This window comes from Cervus elaphus, chromosome 9 (genome assembly GCF_910594005.1).
Source record: "Cervus elaphus chromosome 9, mCerEla1.1, whole genome shotgun sequence".
NCBI classification, from domain to species: domain Eukaryota; kingdom Metazoa; phylum Chordata; class Mammalia; order Artiodactyla; family Cervidae; genus Cervus; species Cervus elaphus.
Genome location: NC_057823.1, coordinates 12,145,200 through 12,173,126, shown reverse-complemented (window position 1 = coordinate 12,173,126; position 27,927 = coordinate 12,145,200). Strand labels below are relative to the sequence as shown.

Sequence of the window (27,927 nt, the reverse complement as noted above, 5' to 3'; positions counted from 1 at the left end):
CTGAGCAGGACCTTGTGGGGTCTTCCCAGAGACAGACCCTCTTGTGGCTCCTTCATCTTGTGTGCTGAGAATTTTAGCCTCTTAGGCTTTCCCTGAGATCCAAAGAACAGATTTAATCAGAAAAGTGTGAAAATGCACAACAAAGGAAAACTGTCAAGTAAGACAAAACAAAGTCAAGGACCTTTGAGCTTCCCTGGTGGCTCAACAGTAAATATCTGCTTACCAATGCAGGAGATACAGGTTTGATCCCTGGATCGGAAAGACCCCCTGGGGAAGAAAATGGCAACCCACTCCAGTATTTTTGCCTGGAAAATCCCATGGACAGAGGAGCCTGGCAGGTTACTATCCATGGAGTCGCAAAGAATCAGACACAACTTAGTGACTAAACAAAACAAAACACAAAATAGCAATAGCCTAGCCATAAAACAAAGTCAGGGCTTCCAGGGTGCCACTAGTAGTAAAGAACTCGCCTGCCAATTCAGGAGATGGAGGTTCAGTCCTTGGGTTGGGAAGATCCCTTGGAGGAGGGCATGAGAACCCACTCCAGTATTCTTGCCTGGAGAATCCCATTGACAGAGGAGCCTGGCAGTCTATGGTCTGTAGGATCTCTAAGAGTCAGACACGATTGAAGTGACTTAGCACGCACAAAACAAAGTTAAGGACCTTTGCTCCTCTTCAAGGGCTATACATAATTCTGCTTTTTTAACATTAAGGTTTTTTTCCAGCTATTCTTTTTCTTTAATTAATTTATTTAATTGGAGGATAGTTACTTTGCAATATTATGATGGTTTTTGCTAAACATCAATATGAATTAACCACAGATATACATGTGTCCCCTCCAACCTGAACCCACCTCCCTCCCCATCCTATCCCTCTAGGTTGTCACAGAACACTGGCTTTGAGTGTCCTGCTTCATTCATTGAACTTGCACTGGTCATCTATTTTACATATGGCAATGTACATGTTTCATGCTATTCTTTCAAATAGCTCCACCCTCGCCTATAGATAATTCTTGCACCATAGGTTTGAGTCATCCTGAAGAGTCTAAAACTCCAATCAGGTGGAAAATCTTAACTGCAAGCCGACCACAAGCTCCTAGACCCCAGACCAGTTGGAACAAGAAGATTGATGACTGTGATTCCAAAAATATTATTCTGTTAACTTACCACCAATCAATCAGAATAATGGCACACAATCTGATCTCACAACTTTGACCCAGTCTCTCACACTGTCTTTAAAACCTCTTCCCAGAAATGTATCAGAGATTTGGGGTCTCTTGAGCATGAGTTGCTTATTCTCCTTGTTTGGGACCCTGCAATGAACCCTGCGCTTTGCTGCAACACAACCTGGTGTCAGTAGATTGGCTTTACTGCACTCAGGGAAGCATACTCAAGTTCGGTTCAGTAAGAGCTGCTACCTACAAACTTGCCTAAATAGAACAGATTAATAGAGCATCTCTATTATCTAATGTCATGATAGGATGGGGACTTGTTCTGATCTCTGCAGGGCTTTTCATGAGTCTGTTGCTCTTCAGTCCCTAAGTCATGTCTGACTCTCTGTGACCCCATGAACTGCACCATGCCAGGCTTTCCTGTCCTTCACTATCTCCTGGAGTTTGCTCAAACTCATGCCCATTGAGTCAATGATGCCATCCAACCATCTCATCCTCTGTCGCCCCCTTCTCCTCCGTGAGTCTAGTGTAGTCAGACATGAAACTCTATGTTGTGATATTAAGACTCATCCATGATGTCGTGTGAGGTTGTACTCCTCTTCTGTATAAAACTCCTTTGATATATGTAGGCTAATGTCCCAGTTTTAGGGGGGAAATGAGTTTATTAAATGTGAGTTGTCTTAATATAATTTAACTACCTTACATGTGTATGTGCCCAGTAGCTCAGTCATGGCCAACTCTTTTGCGATCCCATGGACTAAAGCCCACCAGGCTCCTCTGTCTGTGGGATTTCCCAGGCAAAGAATACTGGAGTGAATTGCCATTTCCTTCTCCAGGGAATCTTCCTGACCCAGAGATGGAATCCGTGTCTCCTGCATTTCCTGCACTGGCAGGCACATTCTTTACTACTGATCCATCTAGGAAGTCCTTAGATACTTTAATATCCACATAAGAAGCTTTGCTTTATCCCATTTAGAAGCAAAACTTCCCACTCCTGTTACATGTGATTCAGTTACTTTTGCTCCAGATACTACCATGACATGCATACTGGAATTTTTAAATACTGATAAATTGATTAAAGCATAGTTACATATAATAAATTGAACCCAATTAAAAATCATTAAAATTAAAAGTGTATACAACCTAGTTCCATTTCTATATATCTTGAGAAGGTACCCAATAAGTTTTGCTGCTTTGTTATGCACTTTTAATAAATGGAATTCCCCTGGCCTCTGTTTGCTTACTTCTAAAGGTAATGTGGAATAATAAACATAACTTCTGAGGGATGCTGTGAGAAAATAGGAAATCTATAAAAATAGCTGTATAGCTTAAAAAATTCATATGTAAGAGGCACATGTGTGTGCATTAATTGTATATAATCTTCTCTCAAATAAACACATCAATATACATACAAGCACATGCACACAGAAACATTTATAATCCAATTTTTTATGTTGAAAGAAACTTTTAAAGAAAGTTAGAATATAAAGAAATAATTAGAACAAATAATTTCACAATTTGTATGGAATTACAAAAAACCTCAAATAGGCAAAGCAATCTTGAGAAATAAGAATGGAACTGGAGGAATCAACCTGCCTGACTTCAGGCTCTACTACAAAGCCACAGTCATCAAGACAGTATGGTACTGGTACAAAGAAAGAAATATAGATCAATGGAACAGAATAGAAAGCCCAGAGATAAATCTATGCACCTATGGACACCTTATCTTCGACAAAGGAGGCAAGAATACACAATGGAGAAAAGACAGTCTCTTTAACAAGTGGTGCTGGGAAAACTAGTCAACCACCCGTAAAAGAATGAAACTAGAACACTTTCTAACACAATACACAAAAATAAACTCAAAATGGATTAAAGATCTAAACATAAGACCAGAAACTATAAAACTCCTAGAGGAAAACATAGGCAAAACACTCTCTGACATAAATCACAGCAGGATCCTCTATGACCCACCTCCCAGAGTAATGGAAATAAAAGCAAAAATAAACAAATGGGACCTAATTAAACTTAAAAGCTTTTGCACAATGAAGGAAACTATAAGCAAGGTGAAAAGACAGCCTTCAGAATGGGAGAAAATAATAACAAATGAAGAAACTGACAAAGAATTAATCTCAAAAATATACAAGCAGCTCCTGCAGCTCAATTCCATAAAGATAAGCAACCCAATCAAAAAATGGGCCAAAGAACTAAATAGACAGTTCTCCAAAGAAGGCATACAGACGGCTAACAAACACATGAAAAGATGCTCAACATCACTCATTATTAGAGAAATGCAAATCAAAACCTCAATGAGATACCACCTCACACATGTCAGAATGGCTGCTATCAAAAAGTCTACAAATAATAAATTCTGGAGAGGGTGCGGAGAAAAGGGAACCCTCACACTGTTGGTGGGAACGCAAACTAGTACAGCTATTATGGAGAACAGTGTGGAGATTCCTTAAAAAGCTGGAAATAGAACTGCCATACGACCCAGCAATCCCACCACACACACTGAGGAAACCAGATCTGAAAGAGACACATGTACCCCAGTGTTCATCGCAGCACTGTTTACAATAGCCAGGACATGGAAGCAACCTAGATGTCCATCAGCAGATGAGTGGATAAGAAAGCTGTGGTACATATACACAATGAAATATTATCAGCTATTAAAAAGAATGAATTTGAATCCATTCTAATGAGGTGGATGAAACTGGAGCCTATTATACAGAGTAAAGTAAGTCAGAAAGAAAAACACCAATACAGTATATTAATGCATATATATGGAATTTAGAAAGATGGTAACAATGACCCTATATGTGAGACAGCAAAAGAGACACAGATGTATAGAACAGACTGTTGGACTCTGTGGGAGAAGGGGAGGGTGGGATGATTTGAGAGAATAGCATTAAAAAATGTATATTACCATATGTGAAACAGATCACCAGTCCAGGTTCAATGCATGAGGCAGGGTGCTCAGGGCTGGTGCACTGCGATGACCCTGAGAGATGGGATGGGGAGGGAGGTGGGAGAGAGGGTCAGGATGGGGAACACATGTACACCCATGGCTGATTCATGTGAATGTATGGCAAAAAAAAATTAAGAAATAAAAAAATTTTTTTAATTAAAAAAAATTTTTTTTAAATAAACAAATAAAAATAATGAATGTCTGAATTAACATGAAATTCAAGGAATATAGAGATTTAGGCAAAATAATTTAAGTTAAAATGGGCTTCCCTTGTGGCTCAGTGGGAAAGAATCCACCTGCCAGTGCAGGAGACACGGGTTCAATCCCTGGGTTGGGACGATCCCCTGGAGAAAGAAATGGCAAACCACTCCAACATTCTTGCCTGGGAAATCCCATGGACCGAGGAGCCTGACAGGCTTAGTGACTGAACAAAAATTGTGTGATATTACTTCTGATAAAAATGACATCTTAATTATCAGACCCACACTTAATAATTAGACCCACACTTATATTTATGGAATGAGAACTCTAATGTACCAACTAATAGGGCAAACATATCCAAACTGACTCATTTTTGTCTCCTATTAAAGTGGGTCACTCATACAAAATACCTTAATCCAGAGGAAACTAAATGACTGAATTGAGAAACTTAAACTCAGTTCCTGTGAACCGTATTTTATTGGCTAAATGACTCAATTCATTCCTACTGCTGTGTAACAAATTACTACACTAGTGTCTTAAAAATTAAAGTCCTAAGAATCAGAAGTCTAGTTTCATCTCAATGGGCTGAATACAAGGTGTCTGCGAGAACTGGGATCCACCTGGATGCTCCAGGGAAGAAAACTTCCGTAGATCACTTTCTAGTAGGCATGTGTATTCCTGATCAAGTGGTTCTTTTGTTGTTTTTGTTCACTGTTGTTCAGACACTAAGTCTTGTCCAACTCTGTGACCCCATGGACTGCAGCACTCAAGGCTTCCTTGTATTTCATTATCTCCCAGAGTTTGCTCAAACTCATTTCCATTGAGTCGACAATGCCATCCAATCATCTCATCTTCTGTCATCCCCTTCTCCTCCTGCCCTCAATCTTTTCCAGCATTAGGGTCTTTTCCAATGAGTCAGTCCTTCGCATCAGGTATTACTTTGTCATCTTCAAAATGGGCAGCATAGCATCTTCAAATCTCTCTCTGATTCCAGTTCATCCTCTAGTCAACACATTTAGAGGACCATTAGGATTACTTTATACAAACCTGGATAATCCAAGCTAATCTTCTCATTTTAAAGTCAATGATTAACAAATTTTTAATCTACCAGCATTATGCTGTAAGCTAACATATTCAAAAGTTCATGGGATTAGGATGTAGACAGCATTTTAAGGCTCATATTCTGTCCACTACAAGGCTTTTTCTGTTATATGTTATTTGATGTCATTCAAAAGCCCTTACATAAAAATTAAACAATTTATCACAGCCTCTGCAGTGAGTGAAAACTTTTCATTCAAAGTTACATACAAAAATGATTTGGGGGAACTTCCCTGATGGCCCAGTGGTTAAAATTCTGCCCTTCCAGTGCAGGGGATGAGGGTTTGATCCCTGGTCAGGAAACTAAGATCCCACATGTTCCCTGGGGTACAGCCAAGAAAAAATGATTTTGGAGAGAGAACACAGAAACATTCCTGTAACTGAATGTAACACAGGACCAGAGCTTTGTTACTCAAAGTATGACCTACAGACTAGAACCTGCAGCTTCACAGTGCTCAGGATCTTGTTAGCAATGCAGCATCTTAGAGCCCAAGAGACATTCAATCAGAATTTGGCCTGAATTAGAATTCCTGGTGATTTGTATGTACAATGGAGTTGGAGAAATGCTGGCATAAATGAGTTTTCTCACATTCTAGGGGTTAACATTTGGGGCAGGATAATTACTTGTGTTGAATGTAATCCCGTGTGTTGTGGGTGTTTAGCAGCATCCCACCTTACACTGACAAATAAGTCCAGGAGCAAAATCATCTCGGCTTGAGAAACACAACCCAAAGTCTGAGAACTGGAACCACACTGATAAAAATGCATTAAAGAGTCCATCCCTAAATTGGTTTGTAATGTTCAGCAGACCATTAAATGCCTCTCAGACTCATTCCTAAAATGGTAAATGGAGTTATAATAGTACTACTTCACAGAAGGAACTTCTCTAGAAATTAAATCAGATCATCCCTATAATGTACTAAGATAGTGAAGTGAAGTGAAAGTTGCTCAGTCGTGTCTGATTCTTTGCGACCCCATAGACTATACAGTCCATGGAATTCTCCAGGCCAGAAGGCCAGAATACTGGAGTGGGTAGCCTTTCCCTTCTCCAGGGGATCTTCTGAACCCAGGGATGGAACCGAGGTCTCCCACATTGCAAGTGGATTCTTTACCAGCTGAGCCACAAAAGAAGCAAGAAGGGAACTAAGATAGATAATGGTACATAAAAACATGTTTTTTACATCTAAACATATCTCATAACTTAGATTTTATAATAAGGAGCAAAATGACAGCTTTCTCCTTATATATAAATGTAAAATGCCAATCGGTTTCAACAAAGGTGTCAGGGAGCCAAGGACTGCACTGTCCAATGTTTCACATTAAAAGAACAGAGTTGTCCCTCCTATGATGAACTGAATAATAAATTACTCAGCTATAAAAAGGAATGCATTTGAGCCAGTTTAATGAGAAGGGAAAACCACTAGACCATACAGGTATGACCTAAATCAAATTCCTAACTATTATACAGTGGAGTGAGAAATAGATTTAAGGGACTAGATCTGATAGACAGAGTTCCTGATGAACTATGGATGGAGGTTTGTGACATTGTACAGGAGACAGGGAGCAAGATCATCCCCAAGAAAAAGAAATGCAAAAGAGCAAAATGGCTGTCTGAGGAGGCCTTACAAATAGCTGTGAAAAGAAGAGAAGTGAAAAGCAAAGGAGAAAAAGAAAGATATACCCGTTTGAATGCAGAGTTCCAAAGAATAGCAAGGAGAGATAAGAAATCCTTCCTCAGTGATCAGTGCAAAGAAACAGAGGAAAACAACAGAATGGGAAAGACTAGAGGTCTCTTCAAGAAAATTAGAAATACCACGGGAATATTTCATGCAAAGATGGGCTCAATAAGGGACAAAAATGGTATGGACCTAACAGAAGCAGAAGATACTAAGAAGAGGTGGCAAGAATACACAGAAGAACTGTACAAAAAAGATCTTCATGACCCAGATAATCATCATGGTGTGATCAATCACCTAGAGCCAGACATCCTGGAATGTGAAGTCAAGTGGGCCTTAGGAAGCATCACTACAAACAAAGCTAGTGGAGGTGATGGAATTCCAGTTGAGCTATTTCAAATCCTAAAAGATGATCCTGTGAAAGTGCTTCATGCAATATGTCAGCAAATTTGGAAAACTTAGCAGTGGGCACAGGACTGGAAAAGGTCAGTTTTCATTCCAATCCCAAAGAAAGGCAATGCCAAAGAATGCTCAAACTACCACACAATTGCACTCATCTCACATGCTAGCTAAGTATGCTCAAACTTCTCCAAGCCAGGCTTCAACAATACGTGAACCATGAACTTCCATATGGTCAAGCTGGTTTTAGAAAAAGCAGAGGAGCCAGAGATCAAATTGCCAACATCCGCTGGATCATCAAAAAAGCAAGAGAGTTCCAGAAAAACATCTATTTCTGCTTTATTGACTATGCCAAAGCCTTTGACTGTGTGGATCACAATAAACTGTGGAAAATTCTGAAAGAGATGGGAATACCAGACCACCTGACCTGCCTCTCGAGAAATCTGTATGCAGGTCAGGAAGTAACAGTTAGGACTGGACATGGACCAACAGACTGGTTCCAAACAGGAAAAGGAGTACGTTAAGGCTGTATATTGCCACCGTGCTGATTTAACTTACATGCAGAGTACATCATGAGAAATGCTGGACTGGAGGAAGCACAAGCTGAAATCAAGATTGTTGGGAGAAATAATAATAACCTCAGATATACAGATGATACCACCCTTATGGCAGAAAGTGAAGAAGAACTAAAGAGCCTCTTGAAGAAAGTGAAAGAGGAGAGTGAAAAAGTTGGCTTAAAGCTCAACATTCAGAAAACAAAGATCATGGCATCTGGTCCCATCACTTCATGTCAAACAAATGGGGAAACAGTGGAAACAGTGTCAGACTTTATTTTGGGGGGCTCCAAAATCACTGCAGATGGTGACTGCAGCCATGAGATAAAAAGACGCTTACTCCTTGGAAGAAAAGTTATGACCAACCTAGAGAGCATATCAAAAAGCAGGGACATTACTTTGTCAACAAAGGTCCATCTAGTCAAGGATATGGTTTTTCCAGTGGTCATGTATGGATGTGAGAGTTGGACTATAAAGAAAGCTGAGCGCCAAAGAATTGATGCTTTTGAACTGTGGTGTTGGAGAAGACTCTTGAGAATCCCTTGGACTGCAAGGAGATCCAACCAGTCCATTCTAAAGGAGATCAGTCCTGAGTGTTCATTGGAAGGACTGATGTTGAAGCTGAAACTCCAATACTTTGGCCACCTGATGCAAAGAGCTGACATTTGAAAAGATCCTGATGCTGGGAAAGATTGAGAACAGGAGAGAAAGATTGAGGGACCACAGAGGATAAGATGGTTGGATGGCATCAGCGACTCAATGGACATGAGTTTGAGGAAACTCTTGGAGTTGGTGATGGACAGGGAGGCCTGGTGTGCTGCAGTCCATGGGGGTGCAAAGAGTAGGACATGGTTGAATGATTGAACTGACTGACTGAATGAGATGGGTGAACCTAGAACCTGTTATACAGAGTGAAGTAAGTCAGAGAAAGAAAGACAAATATGGTCTATTAACTCATATATAGGGAATCTACAAAGATGGTATCAACGATCCTGTGTGCAGGGCAGCAAAGGAGACACAGACATAAGGAACAGACTTTTGGACTCAGTGGGAGAAGGAGAGGGTGGCATGATTTGAGAAAATAGCATTGAAACATTTACATTACCATATGCAAAATAGATAGCAAGTGGGAGTTTGATGTATGACGCAGGGCCAAAGCTGGTGCTCTGTGACAAGCTGGTGGGATGGAGGTGGGGGGGAGGTTCAACAGGGAGGGGACACATGTACACGTGTGGCCGATTCATGCTGATATATGGCAAAAAAACCATCACAATATTGAAAAGTGATCATGCTGCGATTAAAATACATAAAGTTAGTCAAAAAAGAGAAGAGAATAATTTTCTAAGTGTTTTGCAAGGTATGTAGCCCCCCTTGAAAAACTTTGCAAGTCAATGTTTTAATGACTCATCGAACCTGTTCAAGAAAGTCGCTTCAGTCTCACATCAGTCAGCCAGTGCAGTTGCTCAGTCATGTCCAACTTTTTGCAACCCCATGAACCGCAGCACGCCAGGCCTCCCTGTCCATCACCAACACCCGGAGTTTATGCAAACTCATGTCCATTGAATCGTTAATGCCATCCAACCATCTCATCCTCTGTCGTCCCCTTCTCCTCCTGCCCTCAATCTTTCCCAGCATCACGGTCTTTTCAAATGAGTCAGCCCTTCGCATCAGGGGCCAAAGTATTGGAGTTTAGAAAATTTAAATTCAGGGTTGAGATAACATGCTGGGAGTTTAGACCTCTGGAAAGCAAGTGAGTTAATGGAGAAGGATCAATAAAAACTGAATTCACCTGGCTTATAAGTGGTATCCTAGGAGCAAAGAAACAGTAGGGGAAAAGCCTTTCTGGCCAGATGAAGTCCCACAGGGAATTACAGGTTGTAGCACCATGAGGGAAATGTATCTAATGGGCAGACATAGAGAGCTGTAAATACCTCCTCTGCTGCATCCTGGAGCTTGTACAGCCTGGGCATGATTGAGACGCAGTTTTTGCTCTTGGAGTCCTGAGGCTATAAAAAGCCAAAGCTTGACCCCTTCCTGCCGTCTTGTCTGGGGACAGAGCTTCAGTCTTCCTCCTCAAGTGTCCAGGAAGGGATTCAGACTTCCACACAAAGAACTTCTCAGAGTTCCCATGCAGGTGAGTCCAAGAACCCAAAAGACAACTGATGAAAAAAAATCAGAGAAAGTGAAATCCAAGAATGTTTACCTGATGCCATTTAAGCACCAGCCCCACCCAGAGCACAGAGATCACTGTGGTTGTTTGTTTGCTGGATTAAATATCAAGGTAACTTTATGATACAAAAAAAGAGAAGTGAACATTGGATTCAGTAAGGCAACGTCCAGGGATGACGATTAAATGATAGGAATGGGAGCCCAATTTGAAGAGAGATGAGAGGCATAAAGTGCTTCCAGTAAAAGTAGAACATGTATCCAAATATTTTATCAATTAACTGGAGGGCTGATATGGGTATCAACTATGTTGTTGTTGTTGTTGTTGTCTAGTCACTAAGTCGTGTCTGACTATTTTGCAACTCCATGGACTGCAGCCCGCCAGTCTCCTCTGTCCATGGAACTTCCCAGGCAGGAATATTAGAGTGGGTGGCCATTTCCTTTCCCAGGGGATCTTCCAACCCAGGGATTGAACCGGCATCTCCCGCACTGGCAGGCAGATTCTTTACCACTGATCCATCAGGGAAGCCCCAGGGTATTAATTATGGAGGAATATACAATGAAGAAATTTCTTACTAATTTTTATGATGGGCCATAATTAACCATGTTTTTATATTGAGAAAGATCCATGTCAAGGAATGCCTGGAAATACATGTTTGCAACAATAGCACATGTATTTCACAGTATCTGAGACATCTATTTCACAGTGCCTTCTGTGAAGTAAATAAAAAAATTTTTAAGATGTTAAAGGGCATGTGCTAATGATCTTACTTGGGAATTATTTCATTTCTCATGAGGCTAACTATGTATGGGATTTTGTTAGCCATTTACTTTCTCTACCACGAATTATCTGAGTCCTTTGCTTTTTAAAATTGGGTTAATTCTCTTTTTATATCAAGATGTAACAGTTCTTTAGTAAAACATCTTTATTGAGACACTTGATGTATAGATATTATATATACTAAAGGTATAAAACCTAATGCATTGACATGTGTATAAATTATGGAAAGATCATCAGGAAAAGCTAAGTAACAACAGTTGCTGTTTTGTGTGTTTGTGTGTGTATGTTCGACTTCCCTGATGGCTCAGACGGTAAAGCGTCTGCCTACAATGCGGAGACCCGGGTTCAGTCCCTGGGTCGGGAAGATCTCCTGGAGAAGGAAATGGCAACCCACTCCAGTATTCTTGCCTGGAAAATCCCATGGGCAGAGGAGCCTGGTGGGCTACAGTCCATGGGGTCACAGAGAGTCGGACACGGTGTATATTCAGAAGATTTAAGATCTTTCTACTTAGCAAATTTCAAGCGGTGAGCCCTTCGCTTTTGTATGGTAGAATGAAAGAATTTTGCTTCTGTTTTTCATTGCACTCTTTCAAATAAAGAATTAGAGTTTTCCCACAAGCTGGATCTTTGCCTTTTATTTACTTTAAGTACGTACATACATATTTAGCTTCCCCGGGGGCTCAGTTGTAAAGAATCCTCCTGTCAGTGAGGGAGACACAGGTTCAATTCATGGATCAGAAAGATCCCCTGGAGAAGGAAATGGAAACCCATTCCAGTATACTTGCCTGGGAAATCTCATAGACAAAGGCGTCATGTGTTCTTTCCATTGCTTCCTTTTATGAAAGAAAAACAACTGTCATTTTAATATTCTTCACTTGCAGATTATTGTTCTAAACAAAGTGATAGTGAAAGTTCTGCATGCTTAGTGCTAAGAAACTGCCTTTATATGTTTTTCCAAAAATTTTGCATCTGCTATTCCTTATTATTATTTTGAACTTTTGAATCTAAATCCATTTCCAAATGTTGAATCACACTTGTCCATTATTTGAAAGGCATTTTCCACCACTGTTTGACTGAAGATCACCCTTAACTTCCTTAAGCACATTGAAATCACCAAATCTTCATAGAAGATGAAATGATAAATTAGACCCTACAGTTTCCCTACATTTTAAAAATATTCTGTTATATTCTTTTGTTTCCAAGTCATTGACAATGTAATTTTATATTATGAGCCTCATTCATGTTGTTAAATTCTTTTATTTCATGTCTTTACATAAATGTCAAAGTCCAAGAACAACAAATAGATGAATTCACATGTGAAAAGGGAGAAAGAAATTTGCCTCCTCTGCTATCAGACAATGTTAAAACAGTCATATATATATATATATATATATAAAGGAAGCCCATTATACAGAGTGAAGTAAGCCAGAAAGATAAACACCAATAAGGTATACTAACGCATATATATGGAATTTAGAAAGATGGTAACGATAACCCTATATGCAAGACAGAAAAAGAAACATAGATGTATAAAACAGACTTTTGGACTCTATGGGAGAAGGCAAGGGTGGGATGATCTGAGAGAACAGCATCGAAACATGTATATTTTCAAGTGTGAAACAGCTAGCCAGCCAGTCCAGGTTGGATGCATGAGACAAGTGCTCGGGGCTGGTGCACTGGGATGGCCCAGAGGGATGGGATGGGGAGGGAGGTGGGAGGGGGGTTCAGGATGGGGAACACATGTAAATCCATGGCTGATTCATGTCAATGTATGGCAAAAACCACTGCAATATTGTAAAGTAATTAGCCTCCAACTAATAAAAATAAATGGGAAAAAAATAAATTAAAAATAAATAAATAAAATAAAATTATGCTTTAGAAAATATTTTTATTATCATTTTCTGAAGACTTTCTTATATATCAGATGGTAATTTTCTGTCTGCATAGGCAATGATTTTTTTTTCAATCTAACATTTGTCTATGGTATTTACAGTTCTATTTTTGCTTTACAAAAAATGTTTTAAAATTATATAATCAGATATGCCTGTCATTTAGTATACAACTCTGGTTTCTTGTTTGGTGTAAATAAATATCCTCTGGTGAAGTTAATTGGTTGTTTAACTGTGGAATATGTATGTCACATATTATGCAGTCATTAAAACGAATAAACAAGAGCTATACCATCTGAAAAAATATATATATTTTTTATATACATATAATATACATATATATACATATATATAATATGTGTATATATTATACATATGATATATATGTTTTTGTATATGTATATTATTGTACATATAATATACACATATATATAAAGGAAGCACAGGAAAACCAACTTTTGTTGCCTGCTATTAAAAATAGCCAACATTCAATTCATTGTCATTGTGCTTTGTATACATTCTTTTGTGAAACTTTGCTTATTCCTTTTGCTCATTTTTCTCTTGAGACTGTACAATCCATAAGTGTTTCAGACCATCAGCACTTTATCTTTGGATAAATTTATTTCTGTTATGCATTATTTTTCCTGGAAATCAAGGAAATATAACAGCAAATAAAATATCACCAGAACCAAAGAAGCTTTTCTTTGCCACATGCTCTTAAGAACCACCAGAGATTGTGTTAGTGCTAGTTGCTCAGTTGTGTCTGATGTTTTGTAGCCCCATGGACGGTAGCCCAGGCTTCTCTGTCCATGGAATTCTCCAGGCAAGAATCCTGGAGTGAATAGCCATTGAAATTAGGTCTTTATTACCTTTTGTGTCCACTGTCTCTCACTCTCTCTCTCTCTCCTTCTCTCTTTCTCCCAATATATATGCATATCTTGAAATCAAGCTTTAGAGAAAGAACATATATCTGTATGTATATCTATACACATACAGGCATACTTGTTCAGTGGAAAAATAATTTCTGTATCTTTGATACAAAGCAGAAAATGGACATAAAAAAATCATACTACAAGTTTATTGGTACCTGAGATTAAAAACTAGATTTTCTAGATGCCATTTGTATATAATCTGATCTGATCAGCCTAAGCTGTATCAACCTCTAACACAATGAGCATAATTAGGAATGAAAAATATGTGATAATAACACACCCTCAGAAGTCAGGGTGTACTGCGTGCGTGTGCGTGTGTGTGTGTGTGTGTGTGTGATGTCCTATGGAGTGTGAAATATCATTAGAACAGGGATACTGAGCTCATTTTCCAACGTGATTATCATTCATAGAGGCCAGAACACAATCAACAGAAGGTACTAGAGAAGAGTCATTTAAACACACAGGCCACCTTTGCAATAGTTTCATAAACTTCTAGAGGTACATAGTGGCTTCCCAAGTGACTCCAGGGTGAAGAATCTGCCTATCAATGCATGAGATGCAAGAGACACAGGTTTGGTCCCTGGATTGGGAAGATGCCCTGGAAAAGGGAATGGCAACCCACTCCAGTATTCTTGCCTGGAAAATTCCGCGGACAGAGGAGCCTGGTGGGCTACAGTCCATGGAGTTGCAAAGGACTCGGACACAACTTAGTGACTAAACAACAAAGAGGGACATGGTGTGTACTGTGTACACCTGATCTGAAGTCTCAGCAGCAGCAGGGAGGCCACCTGGTTCCTCAACATCCTCTGACACCATCCCTCATCACTCTCCCTCCTGCTCATGTTCCTCCAGAGACTGACTTTAAAAAAAAAAAAAAACTTTAACATCCAAAACAAGCACATTCTTCAGGGCCCTGTTTGTATGTCTTGCCTGAACACCCATGTGAAACAGTAGCCGCACTAACTCCTTTCCTCGTATTTGCTTTCATTTTCCTCATAGTGTCTGCCACCATCGAACATGCTATATATGATGCTTTATTTGTGATATTCTTTATCCATGATGAAATTTTAGAAGACTTTGTTTCTCAGAACCCTATACACATTGCAAAATCCATGGGCAAATATTAAAATTAATATTTGACAGCAAAATTTAAAAGCAACATTTCAACAATGTGAGACATGTCTATTTGTAGCAAATTTTTCATGTTATTTTTCCTCTATCCTTGTAGGCAATAAGGAACAACACAGGAGTTTCAGAATTTCTTCTCCTGGGATTTTCACAGGAACCAGAACTGCAGCCCCTCATATTTGGGCTTTTCCTCTCCATGTACCTGATCACTGTTTGGAAATCTGCTCATCATTCTGACTGTCAGTTCAGACTCCCACCTGCACACCCCCATGTACTTCTTCCTCTCCAACCTGTCCTTTGTAGACACCTGCTTCACCTCCACCACTATCCCAATGTTGCAGAAACCAGTACTCGAAAAACCAAGCACCACACTCGGAGAGTCGGAGAACTCAGCTTTATTAAGCCAGCAGACCCAGAGGAGTTAACACTCCAAGCTCTGAGCCCTGAACAAAGGGGTTACAGAGTTTTTATACACAGAGAGGCAGGATTAAGCAGGTTTGCAGGGGCTTGGTGATTACAAAGAGCAGGACAAGGGTGAGTGAGATAAACTCCAGTTCCAAGTATCATGAGTCTCCACTTTCTGAGACTATGTGACCTACGTGATCCAAACTTTGCAAGGAGCAAGCTGAGTTATAGAGGCAGAAGGAGCAGGAGGTTATGTGAAATTTTAACTTTTCCTCTTCATTCCCCCCTCTTGGTGCTTCTATCATTCATTGTAGAAAGCATCATCTCATGTTTTGGTAGGACATTCAGAGCTCCCCATCGTTTAAAGGGCTATATTGAGCTATTACCATTTGTAACTTTACGGATTTAATTTGAAAGGTTATGAACTGGGTAGCAGCATTGAGAATACAAGGGCCAAACAAGAGTGCCCTCCACAAAGAATATGAAGACAGGACCAGTTAAAGGGAGAAGCCACGATGCCCAGCTCCAGATATTGTTCCAGTTACCCCAGGAATTAGCTAGTTTCTCTCTCCATTTTATGATTTGTTCCCTTAGCTGTTGGGCCATGTCCCTGACTATTTCTGATTGGTTTACATAAAGGCAGCATTCTTCATTCAAGAAGAGGCAGAGTCCTCTCTTTTCAGCTGTCAGTAGGTCCAGCCCTCTGCTATTCTGTAAAACCACCTCAGCCAGGGAGACTAGCTGGTCCTGTAATGAAGAGCATGGCAATAATACTGATTAGGGATCGAGCCAGAATTGACAATGAAAGTCCATTGATGTTTTTTGATAGCTGGATCCTCAAGCTTCCACCACGCATTGACCAGCCAGTTGCCGGAGTGTTGCTGGAGCAAGGCTGAAGAATCCTCAAGCTTCTGCCATGCGTTGACTAGTCAGCTTCTGAAGTGACTAGGGCAGGGCTCAGCGTCCTTCATGGGTGAGGGCCGTTGTCTTTGGAACTGGACCTTGAGGGAGGGGGTTTTGGGGGTCCCAAACTGCCTTCCAGGTGTCATCACAGGAAGCTGCTGACTTCTTGACTCTGGGGTGGTGGATCCAAGGGATGACCTATAACTCTATCAGCAGTAGGGGTTGCTAGGACGACCGTGTGAGGGCCTGTCCAATCTGGCTAAAGTGTTTTTGTTTTGTTTTGTTTTGTTTTTTTCTAATCTTTAACCCATACCTCTGGCTCATAGGGATGAACCCAATTGCCCAAAGGAGTGGGTGTCCTTTCTAAGGTTTACTGGGGATATGGTGGAAGACTTTTCCCAGGGCTTGGAGGTGTTGGGACATCTCCTGGTCAGCTAGCTGTTGGTGGCCTCCCTTGAGCTTTTCTATCACTGGGGGTGGTCTCCTGTATAAGATCTCAAAGGGAGACTAGCCTGAGGACTTTGGGGTGCACTTACATATGGAGATGAGAGTCCACAGAATACGACAGCTTGTTCCAGCATTGTTTGGGTGTTAACCAGGGGATATTCTTGTCATACTACTACTTGGGGAAACAAACTTAACAAGAAGGTTAAGGATATATGGCCCAAAGATTAATAGAAGTAGGAAAGATGTTGTGGGGCTAGCCAGGAGAACCAGGTCCAGACATTGGTTCATGACATTAGTGTTTCTCTAGGTATGAGAAGATGCAAGAATTCGGACTCATAAAAATCTTTACCTAAAAACATTTGACTATCTGAAGGGCTGTTTTTCTGGGTTTTTCCCAGAGCACCAAGTGCCTTATTTTTTTTCTCTCCACCCTGAACTTCTTTCAAGGGGATGTTGAAGGTCAGCATCTTGTAGTGGCTATGATTTAATCTTTGTAGAGGCAGCTGATGAGGGTCAACTTCCAATCAGCAGGGCCCCTTCATAGCCACATATTTGACCATATTTTGGGGACATTTCATGATCATTGTGTCCTGCAGTCCTGGGAAGGCTCATTCCCAGGTCTAACAAAGATTCCATTGACAGGCCACTCAGTGTGTTGTGACTAGACCAGGCCTTGTAAGGAGCAAAAGTCTCTAGAACATACCTGCCTTACTAACCTCTAGGTCCAGAAAAATATTTGCTCTTGTTGCTTCTTCCCATATCTAGAGTTACACTATTACAATTATTGATCTCATATGAAACTGCATATCAGCAGTTTATCACAGGCTCGGTCACACATTTAGTAATGTAAGAAATAATCTTCTGAAGCAAGCTACATAGAAAATAATATAGCTAGCAGCTATTAGTAAGGTCACAAGCAAGAATTTAAGTCAAGATCTTTTATTGGGTATAGCTCAATATACCCCAGGTCATCTGACTCAGTTAAATAATTATAGCCAAGTGTTCATCTCCTGGTTGTACATCATGGAGCATCAGACCTTTATCCAGAGATTGGTTACTGAGATAAGCTTTAGAAACAATCTTAGAGTGTACTTTTTAATAACTTAATTAAACTTTTTAGCAATATAACATAGCAAAGAACTATCTCAGAAGTGAGTAAGCACAGACCTTAATTAACAAACTAGAACTTAATATTCAGTGAAACATGAATTTTTTTTTTTTTTTTTTTTAGAACTCATTGTGAGGGCATTAACAATTTAGCCAGGGAAGGCTTTAACCCATCAAATAAAAACGAGGTCTGTCAGGAAGCTGGGAAAAGCCAAGCAGCCATCTTGGATTTCCCATAGCCCTGGCTCTTTGATTTTCAGCTGTTGTTTATCCATTTTTAATTTCCTGATTTAGGAGCAGACTATTGCCATGTTTTAAGAACATCAGGATAGCAAAAGTCTTACCGTGAGGGGTTACTTTTTGTAGAAGCAGAATGAGCTTTGTCTACATGTACCATAATCTTAAATCTTTATTTACTTTACCAAAGTAACAAAAGATTTTAAAAGCAACTATAAATCACTTAAAGACAAAGAATTTATAATTTGTTATCAAAAGCTGCATTCTAAGAAAACTTTACTTTCTAAACAAAGAGAAGGCCAAATTCTAGCCTGGTACCAGCTTACTGTTAATAACAAAATTTGTTTATCTCTTTAATCTTAGAAAGTCTTTTCCATAAATCTTGAAGAACTAGCAGTATTCTTCTAAAGGCATGAGACTAAAACCATAGAAGGCATGTTTAAAATCTGATTCTATTGCAATTGACAAAGAAACCTGGTCATAAAATTTTAATATGATAACTAGAATTATAATTGACCATGTTTTATCAGGGCATATCAGATCTATATGAATTTCACACAATTTTAAGATATCTATTTAGTAACATCAACCATACAGTATAACCTGAAAAGATTTATCACCCCTCTAGCAGTACTTCCCATGTAATTTAACATGTCCAATGTTACCTGTCTCAGGGGCCCTCTGAAGCATCCCAAAGTTAGCTAGAAGTTATTTAGGAAGTTTTGTCAATAAATATCAAAAGGATTTATAACAGTCAGGTAGGATAATATAAGTTACTGGGAAATAATAGCTATTTACTTAGCCAAAGTTAACAAAAGATTTCAAAAGTAAACATAGGACAGATCAATTAAGAGGAAAAGAAAGTTAAATTTATTATTAAAAGCAGTTCAACATCTGAAGAAAGTTATGTCCTCTTAACAGAGAGAAAGGCTGAATTCAAGTTTTGCACCAGCTTACTTTAAACTCATTTAGGTAAACTTAATTAAATTTATTTTAAACTTGGTCAGTACTAATCATGCACAATTTTTTTTCAGGGTCACTTGCCACAAACCTTCTAATCACTTTTTCTAACAGCCACCTATAAGTCAGACCTACTTTTTTTCCCTTCATAAAATGTAATTTTATTTTTTATACTTTTTTTATTAAAAACATACCTCCTACTTCCTTATTAGATTAACAAACAAGCATTAATACTAGATATTTAATATTGAATATTTCCCAGTTCACATGAATCTGAAATTTATTTAGGTTAATTTTTCTTGTATTTAGAATTGTTTGATTTGTAAGCGCTTACTTTTCTTAAGGCCAATTAAATTAGAATTCATTTACAACTTCAACAATATTATCAGAAAAAAACAAAAGACATACACAGAGATATACATAAACCAGACAGACAGATTGACAGAGATCTTGTCGTTTTCTATTTGAGATTTAAAATATCTCTTTTACACCCCCCTACCCCTTTTTTTTTCTTTGCTTGAAGTTCTAATTTGCCCAAAGCTGAGGTCTCAGGCAAAATTGGCTGTGTATTTTAAGGACATGGAAAGGGTTAACTTCAAGGTTTCTCCTAGGTAGGCCTTTTAACAAGCTAGTTGTTTTTAATTGTATATGCAAAAAGAACTGTTTTTGCAGTTTCCAAAAAGAAAAATTTCTCTCACTCCGTTCAATCAGCAATCTCACACTCACAATCATTCAGAGGTTATCACAATGCCTCCTTTCTCCCGAGTCCCCAGGTTTCCTTAACTGTTGCTCCCTTCCCGGGAGCTCCAAGGAGGTGATGAGTCTCCCAGTTGGAGTAGGATCTGACTGGGGACTGGCCTGGGGCCTTACCTGATCCTGTGGCCATTCCTGGTGGGTTGGTCCGTTCCTCCAATGAGTCCTTATAATACTTAATTTATTTCAGTTGGGTCTCAGCCGTCCAGAGAGTCAGAACACTGATCTGAAAGAGAACCTGGAATACCATCAGGTGGCACGCCTCCTTGCCTTGTTCGTCTCGGGATTTCTTTGCTCCAACTCAGCCAAGCCACCAGTGTGGCAACTTAAAGGGCTAGCATGGTTGGAATCTCGCTGGGGCCTCCAGAAATGTTGCAGAAACCAGTACTCGAGAAACCAAGCACCACACTCAGAGAGTTGGAGAGCTCAGGCTTATTATGCTGGCGGGCCCAGAGGAGTTAACCCTCCAAGCTCTGAGCCCCGAACAAAGGGGTTGCAGAGTTTTTATACATGGACAGGCATGATTAAGCAGATTTGCAGGGGCTTGGCGATTGCAAAAAGCAGGACATGGGTGAGTGAGATAAGCTCCAGTTCCTAATATTGTGAGTCCCCACCTTCTGAGACTACGTGACCTACGTGATCCAGGCTTTGCAAGGAGCAAGCTGAGTTACCAAGGCAGAAGGAGCTGCTGCTGCTGCTAAGTCACTTCAGTCGTGTCCGACTCTGTGCGACCCCATAGATGGCAGCCCACCAGGCTCCTACATCCCTGGGATTCTCCAGGCAAGAATGCTGGAGTGGGTTACCATTTCCTTCTCCAATGCATGCACGCATGCTAAGTCTCTTCAGTCATGTCCGACTCTGTGCGATGCTATGGAGCAGGAGGTTATGTAAAATTTTAATTTTTCCTCTTCACCAAAGATGATGTGGAACATCCAGACCCAGAGCACAGTCATAACATTTGAAGCCTGCATCACCCAGGTGTACTTTTTCATTCTGTTTGCAGAGTTGGACAATTTCCTCCTGACCATGATGGCCTACGATCAGTATGTGGCCATCTGTCACCCCCTGCACTACACAGTCATCATGAACCCCTGGCTCTGTTGGCTGTTGGTGCTGGTGTGCTGGATGATCAGTGTCCTGCATTCCTTGTTAGAAAGCTTAATGATGTGCCGACTGTCTCTCTGTACAGTCTTAGAAGTTTCTCACTTTTTCTGTGAACTCAATCAAAGGATCCAACTTGCCAATTCTGACACTTTTCTCAATAACATGGTGATGTATTTTGTAGCTGTGTTCCTGGATGGTGGTTCCCTCTTTGGTATCATTTATTCATATTCTAAGACAGTGTTCTGCATACATGAAATCTCATCAGCTCAGGGGAAGTATAAAGCATTCTCCACCTGTGCATCTCACCGTCCATTTGTCTCCTTATTTTATTGTACAGGTTTAGGAGTGTACCTCAGCTCTGCTGCTACCCACAGCTCACACTCAAGCATAACAGCCTCAGTGATGTACACTGTGGTCACACCCATGCTGAACCCCTTCACCTACAGGCTGAGAAATAAAGACTTAAAGAGGGGTCTGAAAACACTCTTTGGAAAGGTGTCTCTAAAAGGGTCTATTTATCCTAGGACTTAAGAAGCACCCTGGGTAGCAGAGCTCAACATAAGGGCCAAATGTTGCCACTCTTTGATGAGACTCTAAACATAGAACATGCCTCTTCCATTTTGGGGGGAGGGGAAGGGGTGGATTTCTATTTTGATTTCAAATTCTCTATACAATTTATGTAACTCTATTTTACATTTTGTAATACCTCTTATAACCAGGATTTTTCCATTTTTCATTTTTCAAATCTCATCATTGTATTCCCAAACTTGTTTGTGAAATATTTGGAAATTCCCACTTATCTCAAGGAACCGCATGGATCCCTATAGATAATTTCTTCTCAAATAAAATAGATCGTATGGAGTACTTGCTGTTGTTGCTTTTGTTGTTGCTGATTCTGAGAGGGTAACAGGCAGGAAGGCCAGGGGTCTCCAAATGGAGGAAATAGGCTGCAAGTGCCAGACATTTTTATCTCTCTTAAGTGGCAGGAGGAAACAAACTGGTGATATTTTTTTCTTCTCTGTACAAATTTAAAAGGAGGTTTCTCTTAAAATGCTCTGTTGCCATGACACCTGGTTTCACCTGAAGCTAACTATTCTCAAAACCTTGAGTTAACCAATACATTTTTCTTATGGAAATGTTTGTCTTAAGCTATGTTAATGTGCTATGCATTTACCCCAGACTCTGTAAGTTCCGCCAAATGGCTCAGAAACTACTTGACAGACCAGTATGTTATACTCAGATATTGTTCCCCTAATCTAAGCAAATGAAACTATTTGTACGGTAATCTGCCCTTCTACAAGATTCAAGTCAATCATTTTATGGCCTGGGATAAATTGTCTGGTGCCATTCTGAGTTTTAAGACATTCCTTTCTTTTCACTAACAGACTGCGAGTGACTATATAACATCCAGCTAAAGACTAGCAGGGGGTACTCTTTTGCCCCCTTCTGATGCCTATGTCAGAAGCTTTCTCTATCTCCTTTATACTTTAATAAAACTTTATTACACAAAAGCTCTGAGCGATCCAGCCTCGTCTCTGTCCCCGTATTGAATTTGTCTCCTCCGGAGGCCAAGAATCCCGGTGTCTTATCGTTCAGCAACAACCTTTCAATTGCAAGCCCTTACTTGTTGTTGGAGCAAGCAATAGAGACTCTTTGGAAAGCCTGCAGACCAAGAAAATGGTGAGCAAGTGTCTCAAAGAACCATTTTTCTGTGTTTGAATGCTTGTTTCTTTTATAGAAGAGAGTGGTAAAGGGTAGGTAAAGTAAAAGGGAATGAGATGTTGCAACTGTTGCCTAGTTCCAGCCAGGCTCTGGAGGGGGTGTAGTCATTTCTTCTTTCCCGAAGCCATTTACAGGTGGACATTATCAGGATGTTTTTTGTGAAGTAAACAAAGATAATTTAGTCTAGATTTATACATAGGGGTTCAATCCCTGGGCAAGGAAGATCTCCTGGAGGAGAGCATGGCAACCCACTTCTTGACTGGAGAATCCCATGGACAGGGGAGCCTGGTGAGCTACAGTCCATGGAGTCACAAAGAGTCAGACACAACTGAAGTGACTATGCACGCATGCACAGACATGGAAGGCCGGGTTCCAGAAGATGGGCCATTATGTATACTTCAAGCCATAGGCACTATCCCTTTAGTGATTAACTTGTACCCAAAGCAAGGGTCCCCTGGAGGAGGGCATGGCAACCCACTCCAGTACTCATGCCTTGGACAGAGGAGCCTGGCGGGCTACAGTCCGCATGTGTGCATGCTCAGCCACTTTAGTCATGTCCAATTCTCTGCAATCCCACGGACTATAGCCCGTCAGGCTCCTCTGTCCATGGGATTCTCCAGGCAAGAATACTGGAGTGGGTTGCCATGCCCTCCTCCAGGGGATCTTCCTGACCCAGGGATCGAACCTGTGTCTCATGTCTCTTGCAGTCACAGGTGTTGTGCAAACATCCACAATCTTCCAGCTTCTCCATGTTACCTCTAAGGGACAGAAGTAGTACCACTTGTTCATACAGTTATGTGAAATAAACTTGAGCAACAGAATAATCATGAATATTATCTTCAAATATCAGAAAAGATGATTAGAAAAAGTAGAATCAGATTACTACAATTATCATCACCTGTCTCCAATTTGATGTTTGTTTCAATTGGCTATAATTGCTCCATAAATGTGGACAAGACTGGAAGAAAGTTGGAGTGAGAGAGAGATTTGAAAATGCTTTGCAGCTGGTTTGGAGATGGAGAACATGTTCTAAGCAAAAATATGCATGTGTCCATTACAATCTGTAATGGAAAAGGAAATACATTTTCCAATGGAGCATCATGTAGGATCATAGGCCTACAGATATCTTTATTTTAGTCCAGTGAGACCCTTTTCAGGATTCCACCCTCCATAATTTAAGATATATTTTTTTTTAGAAGCCACTCAAATGGTAGTTTGTTACAGAAGCAATAGGAATCAAACACACACATACCATTTAGTTTGAGAGAACTAAGTTTAAGTCTCTCAATTCACTCATTTAGCTTCCCTTGGGCAATGGCATTTTGTCTTGAAACCCTACGTTAAGTAGAAGAAGAAAATGAGAGTCAAACTGAAGATATCCTGCCCCGTTAACTGGAACAACAAATTTCTCACTGAAAAATTGGGAATGTGTGTTTTATTTTGAGGCCATTAAGGAATTAATGTGGGAAAGTAGGTCTATTAAAATTAGGATCATCCATTATAATTTAAATATTTTCAAATTTATACACTCTTTCAATCCCATGAAAATTCAAACATTCATTTTTTTACTTCTATTCTTTCCAACTTTCTCTCAAGTTTTCTTTCAATATTATAGATGGGACTACAAATGAACATATGATTGTACATATGTATGTGTGTGTGCATGTGTGTGCTTGGTCATGCCCAACTGTTTGCAACTCCATGGACTTAGCCTGCCAGGCCTCCCAGTCCATGAAATTTTCCAAGCAAGAAATACTGAAGTGGATTGTCATTTCTTTCTCCAGGGTATCTTCCCGAGCCAGGGATTGAACCCGAGTCTCCTTTGTCTCCTGCATTGGCAAGCAGATTCTTTACCACTTGCGCCACCAGGGAAGCCCAAGTGAGGGTGTGAGAGTGTTTATTTGAAGATGTACAAATGCACACACACACATAATACACATACTCCTTACTCCCAAACATTTTCTTTAGACTTATAAAGTGTTTTTACACATTTTTGTAACTTACTAAACTTATTTGACAAGTAAAGTGGGATAAAATTATTTGCTATATAAAGTGGGGTAAATGTATTCAGTGTTATGATTTAATACCCATGTGCTGTGCTGTACTTATTTGCTCAGTCATGTCCAACTCTTCGCAAACCCCTGGACTATAGCCCGCCAGGCTCCTCTCTCCAGGGGATTTCTCAGGCAAGAATACTGGAGGGGGTTGCCATTTCCTTCTCCAGGGAATCTTCCTGAACCAGGGATCGAACCCACGTCTTTTGCATCTCCTGCATTGGCAGATGGATAATTTACCACGAGGACCACCTGGGAAGCCCCCTTCAGCAGAGGAAGGACACAAGATTGAAGGATTCAGAGACCCAGAGTCAGAAACTGAATCTTCAATCAGATTGAGTAAGTACAGCTTGCTCCTTCTGTTTATTTTCTTGCATTTTCATTTCTTTGACTTCAACTCCTCTGTACAGTTTGTGTAACTCACTTCATTAAATCTTGTGATCTGTCTCATATTCAAGAGTTTTCCCATTTTGTGGTCTTCCCATTCTCTCAAATGTATTCTCAAACTTGATTCTGAAAGGTTGTTGCTGAACGATAAGACGCCAGGATTCTTGGCCTCCGAAGGAGACGAATTCAATCTGGAGCCAGAGACGAGGCTGGATCGCTCAGAGCTTTTGTGTAATAAAGTTGTATTAAAGTATAAAGGAGATAGAGAAAGCTTCTGACAGAGGCATCAGAAGGAGGCAGAAAGGGTACTGCCCTGCTAGTCTTTAGCTGGATGTTATATAGTCACTAGCAGTCTGTTAATGAAAGAAAGGAATGTCTTAAAACTCAGAATGGCACCAGATAATTCATCCCAGGCCATAAAACGATTGACTTGAAATCTTGTAGAAGGGCAGATTACCATACAAATAGTTTTGTTTACATAGATTAAGGGAACAATATCTGAGTATAACATACCAGTTTGTCAAGTAGTTTGAGCCATTTGGCGGAACCAACTTGAAGACAGAGTCTGGGGTACATTAACATAGCTTAAGACAAACATTTCCCTAAGAAAAAATGTATTGGTTAACTCAAGGTTTGAGAATAGTTAGCTTAAGGTGAAACCAGGTGTCATGGCAACAGAGCATTTTAAGAGAAACCTCCTTTTAAATTTGTACAGAGAAGGGGAAAAAAATATCGCCAGTTTGTTTCCTCCTGCCACTTAAGAGAGATAAAAAGGTCTGGCACTTGCAGCCTATTTCCTCCATTTGGAGACCCCTGGCCTTCCTGCCTGTTACCCTCTCAATTCCAAACAATTAGGGAATTACCATTTTTTTCATATGTCTAGATGGATTCCTTAAGAACAATTTAGTCTCAAATAAAATATATACTGGAAGTCTCTCAGTCATGTCCCACCCTTTGCGACCCCATGAACAGTTCATGGAATTCTCCAGGCCAGAATACTGGAGTGGTAGCCTTTCCCTTCTCCCAGGGATCTTTCCAACCCAGAGATCAAACCCAGGCCTCCTGCATTACAGGCAGGTTCTTTACCAGCTGAGCCACAAAGGAAGCCCTAAATAAAATACATAGTACCAAGTATTTTTCTCTTTTCTTTTACTAAAAGAATAGTCATAAGTTTTACTGGTGCTGTGGGAAAAAAAAAAAAAACTACTTTAGGCACCCATAGCTACTCATATGTTTAAAAGAAGGAAAATCTCTGACCACAGATTTCATTTGTGTGAACTTCATTCCTTTGTATATCACTACCTTAACTACTCTTCCTTGTATTCTGGAATTCAACATACAGTGTTTTATAATATGGCCTTGTTAAAGCCATGCTTTCCGGGAAACAAACTCACTCAGAAGGACAATGCAGATAGTGGAGTGCATTTTATTACACCGGTGGGCCCAAGGCAGAGTCTCCTCTTAGCCAAGGACCCCGACCAGCATTTGTGAAAATCTTTTATACCCCATGTGTACGTGTCCAAACCCACCACCCCAAATTCCTTGAGACTTACATAAACAAAGGAAGGGTAAATACAACTGCAATAACCCTATCATTCATGTGTTATGTATTCAAACAGTTAATAATCAATAAGCCCACAGTTACATTCTGAACAGTTAATAATAAATATGCCTGTGGTCACATTCCAACCAGTTAATAATCAATAAGCCTGTGATTACATCCCGATAGATACGGAAAAAATTTATGACCTATCCGGAGGCAGGGGTGATTAGGATATGTTTCCTCTCAGGCGATGAGTAACCTGGATGTAATCTTCAAGATTCCCCTGCCCAGAGGGGGTCTTATCCTTCCATGATCGTTCCCATAGGCGCTAAGCACAGAGTTCATAGTCCACTGGAGAGGTGGCCGCTCACGACCAGCACGGACAGGCCTGAGATGGAGTCCAGGCCCTATGAAATCCTTCTTCAGCATTGAATGTTATTTTCCTCATTAGAATCTTATTCTCTTCTTCATATCTATGCCCACAATACCTACCACAGTCACTGACAGAAATAGATTATAAAATACATGTCTTTATGTGGGGGAGGGATGCTGGGGGGAAGGCATAGTTAGGGAGTATGGGATGGACTTGTACACACTGTCATATTTAAAATGAATAACCAACAAGGACCTACTGTATAGCTCAGGGAATTCTGCTCAGTGTTATGTGGCAGCCTGGATGGGAGGGGGGTTTGGGGGAGAATGGATACATGTATTTGTATGGCTGAGTCCCTTTGCTGTTCACAACATTGTTTGTTAATTAGCCATATACCAGTACAAAATAAAAAGTTTAGAAGAATTGTATACAAAATTTTTCACAGCCTCTGGAATGAATGCATACACTTTTCTTCAAAATGTCATGCAAAGGTAATATGAGGTAGAGAAAACTATGTACAAGACTCTAAAACAGCCTGACTTACTCATGGAGTGTCCACAGTCCAGTACCAGCTTCATCAGCATCATCCAGGATCTTGTTAGTGTTATGCCCGATGTCCGAATCCCCGAGCAGGAAGAGAGAAGGCTTCCAAGACAATGCAACTCGCAGGAAGGGAAGTTTATTACTGACTCGAGCCAGGACTCTCCACCCGCAACCAACGCAGTGGTGCGGGTCAGAGAGCCCCGAGCCCAGGCTGTTATACAAATTTATAGGGTGAGAAGTGGATTGGTTACACGTTTGCAAAGCAATTTCATTGGTCAATACTTTCGCGCACGTGGGACTTTCCTGGGGGCTTCCACCCCGTTCCTAATTTCCTAACTGGCAAACATCGGTCAGTGTTAAGTGAAAGCTAATTGGTCCTAATTGGCAAACAGTGGTCAGTGTTAAGCGAAAGCCACCTGATAATCTTAC

The 27,927-nt window shown here is 40.3% G+C and overlaps 1 long non-coding RNA gene across 2 annotated transcripts; it reads right to left on the bottom strand.

Annotated features, from left to right (window-relative positions):
• LOC122699344 lies at positions 1–27,649 on the bottom strand. Of its 2 annotated transcripts, none has more exons than XR_006342598.1 (4): positions 27,500–27,649; positions 19,890–20,010; positions 9,996–10,223; positions 1–92 (listed from the first exon to the last, which is right to left on the bottom strand). It is a non-coding gene; the product is annotated as an uncharacterized LOC122699344 (long non-coding RNA). The 2 variants fall into 2 exon arrangements; XR_006342597.1 differs by having other exon boundaries at positions 19,890–19,998.
• Positions 27,650–27,927: the final 278 nt, after the last annotated feature.